The sequence below is a fragment of the Herpailurus yagouaroundi genome, unplaced genomic scaffold, assembly GCF_014898765.1.
Source record: "Herpailurus yagouaroundi ecotype Mexico unplaced genomic scaffold, PumYag 203, whole genome shotgun sequence".
Classification (NCBI taxonomy): Eukaryota; Metazoa; Chordata; class Mammalia; order Carnivora; family Felidae; genus Herpailurus; species Herpailurus yagouaroundi.
In genome coordinates, this window is record NW_024412434.1 from 28,918,007 (window position 1) to 28,922,350 (window position 4,344).

General features: G+C 54.4%; 1 protein-coding gene across 3 annotated transcripts in view; it reads right to left on the bottom strand.

Moving 5' to 3' along the window:
- The window catches only part of PFKFB3 (6-phosphofructo-2-kinase/fructose-2,6-biphosphatase 3), a 79,683-nt gene that overhangs the window by 26,947 nt on the left and 48,392 nt on the right, over positions 1-4,344 (bottom strand). The window lies entirely within an intron of this gene.

Below are 4,344 nucleotides of genomic sequence, written 5' to 3' on the forward strand. Positions count from 1 at the left end.
GGGCAAGCCCGGAGGCGGCCTGCTGGCGCCCCCTGCAGGTAGGCACCAGCAGCGCGCCCTGCTCCTACAATCCCTCTGAAGACGCCCTGAACTCAGCGGCGGCTAAAAAGTCGCACTCCCTAAGCCTCCTCCTACGTCCCCTAAAAACCACGAGCACAGCTTCCCAGAATAACCACCTCAGCTGTGATGGGAGGAAAGGAGCGGCGCCGTCCAGTGTGGTCCGTGGACCCCCGTAGCCGAATCCCTTTGGATGCTGGTAAAAATGCGTTCTACTGGCCCGGCCTCTCTGGGAGTGGGACTCCAATACACTACATTCTTAACACGCACTGCAGGTTAGGCGTAGTCAAGATGATGACCCAGGCTTAGGGCCACAGGCTGGAGAGAGGTTAGGGGCGTCGGGGGTGGGGGAATCTCTGCTACCTCGGGGGGGGGGGCGGCCGGATGCCCTATGGGGCATAGGTCTCTGAGTCACACCTTGCCAAAACTGCTCCCGGGTACCTGTGAGTCTCACCCACTTACGACCCCTGCCACATGCGGGGAGGGGACTCCCCCTGGTCCTTCGTCCTCACCCCATCCACTTTCTTAAATCCCTTAGAAACCCTGGCTTGTGCTGAACATTGCTCCCCCAACACCCAGCCCTGGGACCTGGAACCCCGGGTCCCCCCCGCCCCCCGCCCTCGCTGCTGAGAGGCTCGAGGGGGCTGGGCATCAGGAAGGGACACGAAAGCCCCAGAGGACCAGACGGAGCAGGACAGAGGCACCTTGGTTTCCACCGTCACCATTCGTAACATTTTCAATATACTCTAATCTCTGAGCAGAAAAGTCAAGCTAGAGCCTATTCCGACCTGAATTCATTACCTGACCATAAGCCCCGGAATAACTATCAGGAGGTGGCACTTTGTGCAAACCCCTAAAATTCACATTTCTCTGGTCCAGCTTGCAACTCTTCCTCGCCATTTTTTGGGGGGGGGGTCTATGTGTGTTTTCTGCTTCCACGGTCTTCGGAGTTTTGCATCAGCTCGTGACGTGGGACAGTCGTGTAGTCAGGCCAGTGGCCACCCTGTGAAGATCCGGGGTGCTTTAGGGGGGACTTACGCCACCCACATGGTGGCATCACATGCATGTGAGTTTAGTGCACGACACAGCAGCACAGAAGCGCTGCCTGCCTTGCAGAGTGCATACCTCACTGTGAGATCGTGCTGTGATTGGAAGGAGGAAGGCGGCGCTCCCTGAAATCCACACTGCAACAGAACAGTCTGCGCAGAGGCTGCCACACGTCGCTCACGTCCCGCATGGCTCGGCTGGACCGCGCCCGCTCCCTGGCGGCAGGCACAGCTGCTCCCGCCCCGCCCGCCAGCCCGCCCCGCTCCGCCCCTCCCGGGCCTCCACCCCTCCCTTCCCAGCACCCCAGCCCGCGCAGGGGCCGGGAGCGCCGAGCGTCGCCCACCGCGCGGGTGTCCCAGACCCCCACTCCGGGCACCCCGCCAAGCCAGGGCCTCCCACCTTCTCCGCACCCCAGCGGGTCCAGGGGCCGCGAGTGCCAGACGCAGCCCGCCGCGCGTGCACACCCCCTTCCCCCGCGTCCCGACTGTGTTGCGGGCAACACCCCCCCCACACCCCCTCCACCCCCTCCCCACCCCCCGCCGCTGCCCCAACCCTCTCCGGAGTCCCTGCTCTCCCTCCCTCCGACAGCTTTGCTGACTGTCTGGTTTCGGCGCTTGGGCAGCTGTTCAGAAACCCGAGTGCATTGCATTGGACTTGTTTTTCTGCAGTGGGAGCAAATGCCAGAGATGACACCCTATAACGCCCCAGGGAGAGTCCCACTCCACTCCTGAAACAAGAGTGGGCTGATCCAAAGAGAAAAACAGCTGCAGGCTAGTGCCCGGGCCCTCAGGAAAGTTGCTGGCCGGGGCTCGCTGGGGTCAGGGAGGGGAGCCTGCCGTGTGTGCATGTGAGAGTGGCTTGCACACTTGCACGCTTGCCTCTCCGGAAAGAATGAGTGTCCTTGCGTGCCTGCTACTTTCCCATGGGATGTTTTGCACACACGGGCAGGGCAGGGGACAAGGTGGCATTCTGTCAACCTCTAAGCTGGCAAACAGCTGTGGGTTTCAGCTCAGGGAGAGTGGGGTCCTCGATAGCGGAGGCACATCCCTAATGACCTGACCTAGAAAATGTGTCTGGCAGAGTCCGGTTCTGAGGGCACCAGGCAGACGAAGTTCCCTGCGGATCACTGGCCACCAGACTGCTCACTCTCCCTGCCTGTGTGTCCAGAATGCCTCGGGCTTGTGTGTCCCGTGGTGCAGACCAAAGACTTAAATTCTTCCTCATCACCTGCTGCACCTGATGAGGGGGCAGGCAAAGGGAAGTTCACTTAACCCGGCTAGGCTTCTGACATCTAAGTGCACACAAAGTGGGAAAACCTGGGGTTCAAGGAGGAATTCACACTTGAACATAAAGCACGGGCTAGGGTTCAGCTAGAACTAGTAAGGGCATTTGCAGCCTTGCTCAAGTGCATTAGGGTGGCATCCTTATGTGTTACCCTAATGTACTTGAGGACAAAATTGCTTCACTGCAAAACCGTTTATAAACAACCCCACTGCACCCGAATTCCAAGAAGGTACTAGTTCAGAGTTGAGACATCCTCCTAACTTTTCCCCTAGTTCTGCTAATGGCTCCAGCCTCAACTAACTTCCCCTGTCACTAGTCTGGTGATCATGCACACACTCCTTCAGAAAAGGCTGTTGAGGATATAAAAATTTCTCTGTGTCTTACAAACAGGACAGCTCCAGGTACGAGGGGAGATTCCATGGACACAATTAAGGCAAGACGGCACCTTCCAGGCTGGTCAGCCCCTTGTTTTGAGTAAAGGGAAGTTTAGAGATTAGAGGGCTTAAGGAACTCGCTCAAAGGTCCGAACCACCAGTTGGGAACTCTTCTCCCCCTCAGTTGACGCAGGCATGGGATAGTTCCCCGGAGGGCTTGTGATGGGCACTTGTGATGATTTTCTCCATGACATTCTCTTCCCTCTGTTGGCCAATGTCATCTACCCCTGACCCCCGCTCCCTGATGCTGCTAAACAGCCAGAAGCAACCCCACTTCTGGCCAGCTAGCCAGATTGAAACCTTTAAACCGTGCTATACGTATCCACCCCCTCCCCAGTGAGAGAATGAGAGAACAAGCTGTGGCAGGCTGGGAGCCATCAGAAGTTGTTAATTAGACACGAAGTGTCGTCATTTGCTCCTTTAACAATCCCATGTCTGAGAGAGTGAAGTGAGACACCAAATAAAACATTGGAATAAACCCTTACCTCACCATCCATCCAATAACAAGAGAGAGGGTGATTTTTTTTTTTTTCATGTTTGTCACTCATACGTGAACATACATGAACGGGAACGGAGACACCAATGCCCACACGACGCTGCATCGGTGGGTTGAAAACCCAATTCAGGGGCGCCTGGGTGGCTCAGTCAGTTGAACGTCCGACTTCAGCTCAGGTCATGATGCCACAGTTTGTGGGTTCAAGCCCCATGTCGGGCTCTGTGCTGACAGCTCAGAGCCTAGAGCCTGCTACAGATTCTGTGTCTCCCTCTCTCTCTGCCCCTCCCCCACTCATGCTCGCGTGCGCACTCTCTCTCTCTCTCTCTCTCTCTCTCTCTCAAAAATAAAAATAAACACTCAAAAAAAATTTTTAAGTCTTACTTTATGACTTCAAAATAGTTGTGCTTTTTAAAAGCCAGATATTCTGCAATCTAGTTAACAGTATTGTACCAACGTTAATTTCCTGGTTTGGGTATTTCACGAGGTCACAGAAGATGTCACCAATAAAGGAAGCTGGGTGAAAGGTTTGTGGGACTCTGTGAACTATTTTGTAATTCCTTATATTTCAAAATAAAAAGTTAAAAAAAATGTAAAATCAGTGACAGTTCAGTTCCCTCAAATTCTGAAAAAAGCAAAAAATGCCCAGATTGTGTAGCTCCAGGCATCGAGGGAGAAGAGAACTGGCAGAAAGGGAGTCAAGAACTCTGTGGCAGTTTGCACGCGGTCCTCACATCTTTGCTTCTTGCAAATGACACACATGTACACACAGAAATTTGCATGAATCCTGTACCCGTGGAAAAAATGGAATCAGGCTCAAGCTGTGTTTTAATTTAGGGGGAAATGATTCTATTTCTGGGCTTTGGAGAGATCCTTAGGAGAATATCCACGGGTCTGTAGTCTCTGTCTTTCTTAAAACAAAAGAAGGGAAGGACAGTCACGCAGAGGTCCGTTGAGGGCTCCAAGAGGTCCACCCTGACCCTGGCTTTCCCTGGGGGAAAAGCAGCACAAAAATAGGCGAGTACTTGA